Source organism: Sturnus vulgaris, chromosome 9 (assembly GCF_052056855.1).
Source record: "Sturnus vulgaris isolate bStuVul1 chromosome 9, bStuVul1.hap1, whole genome shotgun sequence".
Lineage (NCBI taxonomy): Eukaryota > Metazoa > Chordata > Aves > Passeriformes > Sturnidae > Sturnus > Sturnus vulgaris.
This window is the reverse complement of record NC_142251.1, coordinates 11,374,889-11,387,365: the sequence shown is the minus strand read 5'-3', so window position 1 is coordinate 11,387,365 and position 12,477 is coordinate 11,374,889.

Genomic DNA, 12,477 nt, shown 5'->3' with positions numbered 1-12,477 from the left:
CGTGCGCCTGTGCCGAACCCCTGTCCGGGCACCAGGCAAGAGCAGAAGAGATGTTTCCTTATCGGCAGCATCAGGTCTTCGTTGTCATTACTACAGCAATTATCATCTCATTTGGAGTCTTTAGCTGCCATAATCTGTCTCTTGCACTGATTTATTCAGCAGGTCTCTTCCCCAGACGTGCAGGAGGGAAAGAGTCATCAATAAGGAGTCAACGAGCTCCGTCTCCCGGGAAAGCCTCTTCCCATGCGGAGCTGAGCAGAGGTGCCCTGCGGCTGGACCGTCCTCCCGGAGCAGAGCGGGGCTGTCCACACGCAGCACGTGCCGGGATCGAACCGAACCTGTCACTTCCCAGCACCATTGCGGAGCCGTTTCCCCCAAACCTGGTGCGTGTTGGTTATTTTAGCTGATGTTGGCAGCAGCGCACACGGGGCTGAACTGACCATGCACACCCGGGTGGGCTGGGAAGCAGAGGAAGGTGTTCACTCCTCAGGGATGGACGGTCACCCAGGGGCCACTGTCGCCAGAGCTCCCTGGGCGGGGTTATCGCTCCTGCCTGGCTCTGGCGCGGCTGTACCAGCAAAGCCCTGCTCCTCTGCCCACCCTCTATCCCTGCCAGGAGAGAGCCGTGCTGGCCGGGTGCAAGGCGAGCGGGGCTGTGCTGTGGGGCTCCAAGCTGGTGCATCCCTTGGGAAGGACCCTGCAGTGACAGGTGATGCAGTAGGAGCCATGTGCTCACACTGGCTGGCCCCACTGCCCAGCTCTCCCTGGGCATCACTCTGGGGCAGGAGAGGGGTCCCCTCCACACACAGGGGACCCCAGGCACAGGGGCTGGTGGCAGCAGTCACCCTAGCTGAGCACATGGAGCAGGATGTCATCCCTGCAATGCCCACACGAAAGATTCTGTGTCTCCATAGCCCATGGTGCCCATCCCTGTTCCCACCCACAGTGTCTTGTTTGCAGCAGGGTGCCTGATGCAAGTGTGGTGTCAGCAGGACAAGGGGAAGTGACCGGGTTTGGACACAAGTAGGAAGTCACTGCCTGAGTCCCCACAGCACAGCTGAGCCCAGCAGTGGGGCACAGTGAATTGGGGCAGGCAGGGTGGCAGTGATAGCATCATTCCTCACAGCTCCATCCCTAATTCAGTGACTCGGCTCCCATCCCACCGTTGCACCCACCACAGCTCAACCTGCCTAATGGAATCCACTTACATGCAAAATCCCCAGAAAAAAGTGGTAATTAATGAAGTCCCTTTCATTACCATTATGCAAATGCGATTAATTTCAGCTGTTATGAATATGCAAATATTACAATTATGCTCTAATTGCCAATGTGTGTAAGGGAGTGGGCAGAATATCAAGTCTCAGACCAGGGCCCAGGAGCTTTGGGGTGCAGAGTCATTCCAGGACGTTTCAGGCAGGAGGGGGAAGTCCAGCTAGAGGGGCTTTACCTGCTTCTGTGGGCTCAGCAGAAGTGTGTGTGAGGGAACAGGCAGCAGGGACATAGGTCAGCCATCACCTGCCTGTGTCATGGATCCTGTATGGGCTCCTTCTACTTCCAGTGCTCCAGGAGAGGCTCCACAGCTCTGCACTGCATCATGACCCCTAACCCCTCTGCCAGGCAAGCCTGTCCCCAACAACACAGTGCCTCTACTTCCACTCCTGTTCAGACTCACATGACAGCCACTGGACTGCAGGAAGGGGAAGGCAGAGGAGGAGGAAGGCTAACAGGCAATGTGGTGCTACAGGGCTGGAGGCAAAAGGCAGCGGGAGGCAGAGACATGTCCTTACCCTGTTCCCTGCCAGCTGAAGTGATGCTGGTCCCATGGCCACACACAATGCCACTGCTTTTAGCAAGCCCCAGCTGTGTGTCACTGATCCTGCTGCAATCTCTGGATGGAGCCACTGTCACCCTTGCCACAAGGGGATCCTGATCTCTGAGACAGCCGGGCTTTCCAGCCCTTCACTCACCATTTAGCTGGGGGTTTGGCATGTCCTAGGATGCTTTGGGCATGGTGGGGCTGGGGCAGTCAGCACATCAAAGATGTTCTGGCAGGGATGCAGCAGGCGGGCTGTGGCGATTTACCTACACGGGGCCACGGGGTGGTCTGTTTGGGACTATAGGGATGCCCTGCGTGGGTCTGGCTCCCGCCAGAAGGCAGACAGCAGCCAGGGCCGGGCCATGCAGCCGGCAGCCAGCAGGCTGTGCTCCTGCTCCCCACAGCACCGGGAAGTCAGGCAGGGAGAGGCCGGAGCCGGGCACTGCGCCCCGGCCGCGCCTCCGCCTCTCGCCCCAGCGCTCAACCTGTCCCGGCTGCACGGGGCAGCCCCCAGCCAGTCCCACTTGTGCTTGGAGCCGGTCCCAGCTGTGTCTGCAGCTGGTAAAAGCACCTTTCCCGAGGCAGAGCAGCTGCCCCAGCGCCTCCCAGCCCGCTCCTGCCATCCCTGTCGGGGCAAGTGCCCCTTCCCAGCTGTCGCAACAGCCCCGGACTCGTGAAGAGCAGGAGTGGTCCCTGCCCATCCCGGATGGAGGCTGCTGGCCACAGGCTGTGCTCTGAGCAGGGGCTTTTTTGTGCCACAGAGGAGGGGTGTGCTGGCTGGGGACACCTTCTGTCCCAACATCTCTCGTTCTGCCACCCCAGCCCCCACTGCAGCCCTTGGTCTCCTGTCCCCACTGGTGCAGGCTGCCGCCCAGGGAAGGTGGCAGAGGAACAGAGCTGTAAGGACACTGCCATCCCTGCAAGGACCTTAGTGGCTGCTCCCTACAGCCCTAGCAAGCCCATCTCCACAGCCCAGCGAGGCTGATGGCTTGAGGCTGGGGAGACTTTTCTTCACCCACCACCACAAATCTCTTTTCCACAGTGGCAGGGTTGGAATACACATTTTCCCCCCTGTGCCTCCAATGCGGGGACGAAGTGAGCCTCCCCCATTACTCAGGCTAGTTTGAGCATCATGTGCCTTACTCGAGGGCCTCTCACACACGGGGAGGAGAAACCAAGCAAGGCAGCAGGTAGCAGGGTGTCCAGTGGCTGCAGGGACAGGTAGCCCCCATGCCTGCACCTAGCAGCACAGCCTGGGCTTATCCCCAGCCCCACATCCCCAAATCCCTCTGGCCTCTTACCGTGGGGCTCAGCTAGAAAGAGAAAGAGGAGGAGATTGAGAGGCTCCTCAGAGCTGCCTCTTGGTTTCCAAGGCGATGAGACATAATGGCTGTTCATCCCGGCAGGGTCATCCCTCTGTGCTGGAGCTCTGGAAGAAGGGGCTGGGCATCAGCTGCAGCCCCCATCCCTGGCATTCCAGCTCCCCACTCTATTGGGATGAGCAGAGCACCTACAGCTTTGTCCCCACCGGGGCCAGCTCTGCTCTGTGCAGGTCAGCACTGGCCAGGCACTGCTCAGGGCACAGTTTACTGCACACAAGCTGTTCCCTGTCGGTGCCATCAGTGCTGGGAGGGAGCAGGATGTTTGATTCCCCCACACAGCTGCTGCCAAATGTCCTGCAGACGCTGCTGGGGTGCCAGACCTGGGGTGACCCACAAGGGTTTCAAATCAAGTGTGGGCCACCCATAGGTGTTGTCACCACTGCGTCCAGTGATCCTCTAGTGATTCACAGCAGGTGCTTGGTGTTCTGTTCCCTGGGGTATGGCAAAGGCACAGTCACAGCCCTGCTCCCTGTGATGCCCCTTGTGTTTTCCCAACTAATTGAATTCGGAGAGATTTTTTCCCAGCAGTGCCAATCGATGAACCCCGTGTTATCAGCCCCCCCCACCCCTCCCCCCCCAATCGGCCCTTGGGATGGATATGGGCAAAAGGAAAAATTGAATTTGCGGCCATTTCATTGGGATTTAATTGGGCAGTCTCACCTCGTTGCCTTAATCCTGGGCGCTGACGTGCGCAGCAGAGACGGCAGCTCCCCTTATTTATCACTTTTCAAATATTTGCCTCTTTGCAGTTGTGGGAAATCGATGCTCCTGCCTGTGGCATGCCGGGAGCGACCTGGCCGGGCGGCCGGGCGACTGGGGATCCATCAGCCGCTGCCATCGCTATCGACAGGGCGATTGGGGTTTAAGAGGCACTTTGATAGCAGAACCGGCACACATTAAGTGCTCGTCATCAGGGGATGATCATGACTTATTACTGCTAATTCTCCCCGCGCAGCGCGGGGCTGCAGGGCTCTTCTGGCTAATCGCTGCCCGGCTCCGCGCCCAGGCGCCGGCGGGAGCTTCCCCCGCGCTCCCGGGGGACAGGACGCTGGGTTACCCCTGTGCTACTGGGGGACGGGGTGCTGTGTCACTCCCCGTGCTCCCCGGGAACAGGGTGCTGTGTAACCCCCGGGGATCAGAGTGCTGTGTTATCCCTGCACTCTCGCAGGACAGGGTGCTGTGTTACCCCCTGTGCTCTTGGGGGACAGAGCATCCTGAGGGTCACTGAGGGTCTCAGCTGGACAGGAGACATCTGTGAGAATGGCAGCACTGCCAAGGAATCCTGTACAGTTGATGTGTAGCCCAGGGATGGGAGACAGCTGGGCTGTATTGGTGTCCACGTTTCCTGAAGTCTGAAGTGTGGGGAAAACTCTTCCTGAGCTCATTCCAGGTAGCTCTCTGTGCTCCTGGTCACTGTCATGATAACTTGGCTCTGGTCCCATGTTCACCTCCCTGGATCCCTCCTCTCCAGGATCCCTGTGAAAACCTGGGCAGCCTCCAGTTCCCTGGTGGAGCTACTGTGGGGCAGCCACATGGGCTCATGCTGTGAAACCAGCCAGATTAGTGTCATCCAGCCCTGTCACTTGGAAGGTGTCCAGTAATGAGCAGCCAGAGAGAGAGGGATCCTCAGTGGCAGCAAACAGACACTGCTGTCACCATGCAGTGCCTCTGGCACACCAGGGCTACCAGCTCTGTGCTGGAAGAGACACCACGGAGGCACTTCCTAATGGACCCATGCAAGGAATGGGAGCAGCAAGTGGTCCTGTCCTGTCCCCTCTGGGTGGGAACAGCCTCCCTACAGCAGCACTGAGACAGGTAAGGGATGCTCCTGGGTGCACAGAGGTCCCCCAGCCAGGGTCTTGCTGGCATGGGGAGGGCACACCCCGAAGGAAGGGCATGTAGAATTGGGAATGGCTTCATGCCTGGCTGCTGCAATCTTGATGGAATCCATCCATCCATCCATCCATCCATCCATCCATCCATCCATCCATCCATCCATCCATCCCTTCCTTGGCTCTCTCTCTCCAGCCTGGCTTGAGCTGATGTCCTGGACTGTCCATCTTGGGGTCACACTGGGGCTGGCTGCCCTGGCAGTGAGGACACTGCTTCTAATTTCCAGCTCAAATTCTTCCATGGCCATTTCAAACCCATCATTCCTATGGCAATTCTGTGCTCCAGCCTGGCAGTGCTATGCCTTCCTGTGAGCTCATCCTCACATGTGCTCAGAGGGAGAGAACCTATGCCCTCCAAGTCCTGGAGTTCTCCGTGGGGACACTCTCAGGTGGACAGTTGGATGCTTGCAGAGGGCCTGAGCCCAGTTCCCCTTCACAGCTCCTTGTCCTGTGCTCTTGCCCTGTGTGTCCAGGCTGTGCCCTGCTGCCTGCCCTGGCGGCTTGAGGTGTGTGCACCCTGTTCCCAGAGCCTCCCCTGGTGTGACAGGCTTCAGCACGTGCTCAGTGCAGTGGGGCTCACTGCCCTCAGCCCCACGGGTAGCCTTTAACAAGGGACCTAATGAAATAAAGGGGTCAAACCAGGCCCATGGGGCTGGTGACATGCTTCCTACTGCCAGCTTGCATGGCCTCAGTGCCACTGCCACCAGTGACTCCAGCAGGGCTCCCCAGGGCTGTGCTCCTCATCCTGGCGTGAGGAGCAGGTGTCACCACAGGATGCTCAGAAACGGCACAGGGGCCAGCTTCCCTCCCTGCCACTGCACCCATTCCGGAGACAGAAGATTCAGCAGAGGCTGAGCTGGGGTCTGGGGCTTTGGAGGATGGGAATTTGTTTCCCTGTTAAGAGCTGGGTTTGGCTTTTTTAGCAGCCTGTTTATGGGAATGGAACCGCCCCAGCGTGAATTATTCATGGCCCCTCACAAGCTCATTCTCAAAATATCAATTTCTCCCAGTCATGTCAAGCAGCACTTAAGCCTAAAAGCCTTGTTAAAATGAACCACTGGCCCAGTGAGCCGGGGAGGGGATGGAAGCAACCAGGAGCAGAGCTCTGCAGGGGGAACCTGCCCTTGGCCACTGCACCCACCCTGGAGTCACGGGTCCTGGGTCAGGAATTGCAGGAGAGGGTTGGCATGGGGATGGCAGGCATCACCCGGAGGGGTGCAAGGAAGGTGACTGCAGTGCCTGGGGACACTGCCCCAGGCTCTCTCCTGGACAAGCTGCTCTTCTCAGGCAGAGGGGATATGCAGATCCCTGCTCTGGGCACCACGGCAGCATTTCTGGAGCCACATGAGGAATTAATCAGGTGGAGGAGCAGGGACAAGTGCAAGTATTAGCAGAAGGAGCTGCTGCAGCACACACCAAGGCAGCTGTGGCTGCAGATGCCACAGTGATGCTCTCCTCCCACAGGGCTGCAGCTGGGACACCGGGACCCCAGGACACCCCTGCACTTGCACAGAGCCCTGCTCAGCAAGTCCTCCTCCCTGGCTGGGACCATCAGTGCCAAACCCTCTGCTCTCCTGCTGGCACAGGGAGGAGAGCAGGGCAGGCAGGCTGAGGGCATCTCCGGCTGCCCCAGCAGGGCAGCCCTAGGTGGCAGCAGGGACCTTGCAGGCAACAGCTGGCCCGGAGCAGCACTGTTGGTAATTACTAATTATAATGCAGATGCTCCCCAAACTGCAACTTTTAGTTTCTCTATCAACTGCTAAATTGAAAGCAATGAGGCAGGGAAACACCAAGTGATGCTGTGGGTGCCACTGTGCCAGTGCTGGTGTCAGTGTAGGCAGGGGATTCTGGTCCTGCTCTGGCACACCCCAACCACACCCCACAGCCTCCTGTGGCACTTCCAGCCTTGCTGCTGGGACAGAGTTGGTGGGTGCCCCAAACTGGATGGGGCTGAGCCCACGGGACCAGCAGGCAGCGTCCTGCCCTCCCCTGCTTCACACAATGCAGTTCCCTGCAGCCCGTGGGCAGGAGGGGCTCAGCCCTCAGCAAGGCTGGGTTTATTCCTTGTCACCTACTCCAAGCCCACCATCTGCTGCAGGTTTCCTCAGCCCCACCAGCCCCCAGCAGGCGTGTGCATCCTGCCCTTGCCCTGTGCTCATAGTGGTGTCAGGTGAGTGGAAAGCCTATGGCCAGACTGGGTGTCCCAAAACAGAGATGGGGGCTGGTTTTCCACAGAACCAGCTGCTCACAGGAAGGCAAAAAACCTAAACAAATAGAAAACTCAGAGGTTAATGTGCCCTGCCCACAGAGTTGTGTTGAAATGTGTTTCAGGAAGGAAGACACTCCATTTCTCCTTCAACCTATACCTAAGCACATCACAAGATCTGCTGTGCTTTTCCTGGCACCTCAGGCTGTGATGCAGCAGCAAACCATCTTCTTCCTTGCTATCAATTCTCAAACCTTCGGCACACCAGGGAAGTTTTTGCAATATCACATTACCTGTTGCTGCAAACAGTAAATAGTTTTAGTCCCCAGAGCCTCTCCTTGGCATAGCCTTTCTTTGATGTTTCCCCATTACCAAGACCAGGTAGGGAATCTGTCCACAGGCAGGTTTTTAATCCATCTACTCTGTCCTCTTAATTCCTCATAAAACAAGTTTTTAATCAAAATGTCATGTGGCAATAAGTGAAATGCTGAAGAGAAATCCATGGTGCTCTGTTGGTGCAGCTGTCTGTGCCTGCCAGGCTCTGCTGCTGCCCAGAGAGGCAGTGAATCTGTTATACAGAGCTGAAGGGGGATGTATAGTGGGTTCCCTCCTGGCTCTTTGACATGACCCCAGATGAACCCTCCACTGTTTCACTGAGTTCAGCATCTCCCCATTTGGTATTTGCTTTTTGCACCATCCCTTTTTCTTTAGCATCCTTGTCCAGGGGAAAGCGGCTCTGCCTCCAACATGGGGTTTGAGCTGTGCTCCAGGTTTTGGGCATGGCTCTATTTCCCCCTCTTTTGTCTAAATTAATGTCTGGAGGTCTCATCAACAATTCCCCTCTGCAATGGGGTGACCTACCTGCACCTACATTCCCCCCTGCTGCACCTGCAGTTCTTGCCACATTTCCTGCTGCTGCAGGGCTGTGTGCCACCTGCCCGTTGGCATTGTCAGCACCGAAGTGAGTGCCCGAGGGGCTGCACAGGTGCCCTGGGTGGGAGGATGTCAGCAGCACGTGACAGTGTGATCATTTCCATGGCAACTGTACATGACAGCACAAGCACCGTGCGCCGCTCCTCGGTGTCGGTGCCTGGAGCTCGGGTGGCCCGAGTGTGTTCTGGAGGGAGCAGCACAGCACAGGCACCTTCTGCCAAAGGAGGGGTGTAAAGGGCTGCCATGAGCCTGAGATGCACCTGAGCAAACCCACGGCTGGTCCCTGAGCCCCTCTGTGAACGTGAGGCAGAGCTGTGCCCGCAGCTGGCTCACTGCAGGCGTGTGTAAGCCAGGGATCCCCTTGCCCAGGTCCCCTTGCCCTGCAGTGAGGGCAGAAGCCACTCAGGAGCACAACAACAAAGTGGGTGCCACAGCTCTGCCACCAGCATGAGCTCCTGTCCGTGGCAGGCACAGGACAAGGCAGCATCCCCGTGTGCCTGCACCCCTTCCCAAATGAAGGCACCGACATGCAGACACTGAGCAGAGCATCCTGTTCTGAGCAGAGCCTGCAGGAGCCAGCTCTAAGTCCTGGCCCATGGGGACCTGGCAGCTCCCACTCCCTCTGCTCCTGTGATTCTGCAGCCCACACTGTACCCAGGGTGAGCATCCAGAAGCCACGGGCTGGAGCTGAGCATGGCAGGGGCTCCATGGCCAGCTGGGAACATGACAGGTAGGGAGGGACAGAGGGCAGGTGACCAGCACGGGAGTGCTCAGCCTTGCTCCCGTCCCCAGCATGCCTGTTGCTCAGAGAGACCTGCCAGGGAGAATGGAGTGGCCACTTAATCTCCCCCTCTAAGTTTAATTAATGGGCTGCAGCACTCATTCTGTGCTGCCTTAATTGGTACAAGCTGCAAATGCTGTGGAGCCTGGAAAAAAACATTTGGAAATGAAAAATATATTAAGCAGGAAACAGATCAATGATTCTTAATGAAGCTGATTCAGGGGCTGCCTGTCGTCGAGGGGCCAGGGCCTGGGAGACACAGCTGCTGCCCAGGCTCCATGGCCCAGGCACCTGCCCCCCTTAGAGAAATGAGCAGCCCTCGGAACTGGAGCATCCGCCTTCAGACTGGAGCATCAGCCCCACTCCTGTCTGCAGGAGAGTCATCTGGGGCTGTGCCTGATCTGTGTGGAGGGCTCTGGGGCTCTTCCCCAACCTTTTTGAGAGCAGCTTGAATCTCCTTGGAACAGCTGGAAAAGCTAGCCCTGCTCAGCTGGAGCCCTATTCCACCCCTGCACAGCTGGAAAGGCACCCCAGGCACAGCTGAAAAATCACCTCTGCACATTTTCAACCCCTGGAACAGCTGTAAAGACCACCCAGGGTACAGTTGGAAGGGTAATCCCAGCACAACTGGCCCTTGTAGGGCTGCCCCAAGAGCACATGCAGTCCCAAGGGCCTGGAGTGGGGTTGGTGAGGGCTGCGGGCAGGGCTGGTCATGTTTCACTGTGGTGGTTTAATGGGAATTTCTCCCTTTGTATGGGGCAGAGACCTGGCTGGGCTGATCTCCATGAAGGGGCTAGGGGTGCAGAGCTGTGCTGAGGGTTGTAATTGCCTCAGCTGTGCACAGAACATTAGCTGTGCTTCCCAGATATTTACACAGGGGAAAACAAAGTCATAACTCACCAAATAAATTATCTCCCAGGCACTGCACTCAGGGAGCAGGTGCCCCCCTGCACTCACGCAGCTGGCCCATCACAGAGCATCCTCCACCATCCCCTGGGGGCTGGCAGGACCCCTCGGGGCACACCCTGAGGGGCAGAGAGGGTGCCCAGTGGGCTGAGGAGTGTCATGGGCGCTGGGATGCAGCAGTGCAATTCTCCCCACTGAAGGGCAGAGAGGGTGAGAACCAAGGTCTGGCTGTAGAGAGCTGCATGTCCCAGCTGCTGTGCACATTAGCATAGCTCCTGGATCCTCCACAGCCATGGGGCCAGGGAATCCCTGCAGGTATCTCACATGCCAATGTACACCCCAAGAGCACCCATTGCCCCGATTCCAGGCCCATGAGCCCTGCATGGGAGCATAAATCTCCCTGAGCCCTGCATGGGAGCAGAATCCCACATGGGAAATGGGGAACTTGGCACTGGCCCGTTTCACACAATACATTTCATTTAATATTTGGCATTTCACTTCATTTACTTGACAGCCAGCTAACAAATTAGCACGGCATGGTATCAATAGCTCCAGACTGTGTGGGTTAAAATCTGTTTAACCAATAGATCCGAAGAATAAAATAGTAAATGAGAGCAGCGTGGCTGCAAGGGCTGTGACTCTGCTGGGGCTTCAGCACAGCTGGGAGAAGAGCAAACCGTGTTCTGACATCTAAGGGGGAGCAGCCACCAGGTCACAAAGTGGGAGGACCCTGTGGCTCCCAGTGCTGGCAGGAGCAAGGAGGACCCCATCATAGCTTGGTCCATCTGTGAGCAGGGAGCTGCAGGCATGAGCAGCCCCTCCCTGCCCCTTGGCTGCCCGGCTCCTTTGGCAATAGGCTGGGGTCTGCAGGGACCACTTTGATTTCCTGATGTTAAATCCCAGCCCCACTAATGTGATTGCTAACAGCATGTGGCTCCTAATAGGGAAAGTACCATGCAGCATGCCTGCCTGCCTGCCTGGTACAAATTGCAAATCTTGTTACGAGGTTGTGTCCAGATTTTTAACGTGATAATCGCTCCCCTGCTCAATTATGCCTCTGGCTCAGTGTCCTGATGGTCTCTAAGAAAGGGTTAAGCAGCTGCACTCTGTGATGCCCAGGGGGCAGAGATGGGGAAAACAGGGGTTATTTATGGGAACCCCATCATGATGCCCCAGGGTCCCCAGAGCTGCCCTTTGGTGGCAGTAACCCCACAGGGTCCCCAGTGATTCCTGGCTGGGGAATGCTGCCTACGCTGCCTCACACGTGGCCCCTGCCCCATGGATCTGGCTCGTGGTGCTAATCCCAGGGCTGGGCAGCAGCAGATGAAGCCCATCCTGCATTAGTTTCTCTCTCACCAGCCTCAGGCATGGCCACACTGCTCCCAGTCGGCCACACATAAGCTGTTCCTCGCAGTATCTAGTTAGAAAAAGAGAGAAAAATTGGATAAATAATTTAAAACATGAAATCCTTTGCAGCTCTTTAATGCTTTGCACTTTCAAGGCCCGGTGTGCCCATTAATTAATGAATCACATCAAATACTCTCGCCTTGCATCTCTCCTGGTCTTGCTGTCCCTGCTGTGCCCAACCCTTCCCAGGTGCCCTGGCATGTCACCAACAACCCCTTCCCAGCTTGGGGCTCTGTGGTGGAAGCCCTGGACAGGCACTGGGGTGCCCACTGGCCTCCCATGACATGCCCCTGTCCTGTCCCTTGCTGCTCCTGTTGTCACTGGGATTACTGGTGGGTGCTGTAGTGGAGGGATGGTGAGACTGTCACATTTCGGCTGACATTGCATATTCATTACTCAGTATCTTTTTCAAGCTTTTGAGCGTGTTACAGAATTGAGACCATGTAAGTACAGGGATCATTTTCCTTCTCCCACCTCCAAAATTCAGTCACCCTGCAATAGGGTGTAATAGCTGTTTAGCAACATCAGGGATGTTACTCAGCAGGGGGAGAAGGATCCCACGTCCCTGAAAGGTGATGGATGCGTAAGTGTAAATTACTCCATTCGAGTATTTAACTGCAAAAGTGGTGAGCTGGGGTCGTGCTCAGCCCCCACTGTGGGTACACTGTGCTGCTCTCAGCTCTGCTGCTCCTCCCCAGCCTCCCTGCTCCCAAGGGATGCAGAGCCATGTCACTAGCCCTGCTCCTGGTGTCACAGCCTGCCCGGGATGCTGGGAGTCCCTGGCCTCATTGCAGGCAGGCAGCAGGAGCAGGCAGGGCCCTGGGTGTGTGCCTGCTGCCTGCAGTGTCACAAGAGAAGTGGGGTTTAGCCCAAACAAAGAGGTGTTTTCAGAAGGCTGAAATTAATAACACAAACCCTAATTTAAAATTATATTAGGCTATCAATTACTCCCCAAGCGTCCGAGAGCTCCGCTGCCAGCATCAAATTGCCAGCTGTGATAAATGGTTTTATTGGAATTTCATAAGGTCTGAATTATTTGCAGATAGGAAATTTTCATAGATTAATTAAAATTTTAGAACAAGCTGAAGTGGTTTGTGGCAATCCCCCTCATGACTGGGGCAGGGTTGGGACTCTCATTTCTCCAGGTTGTCCCC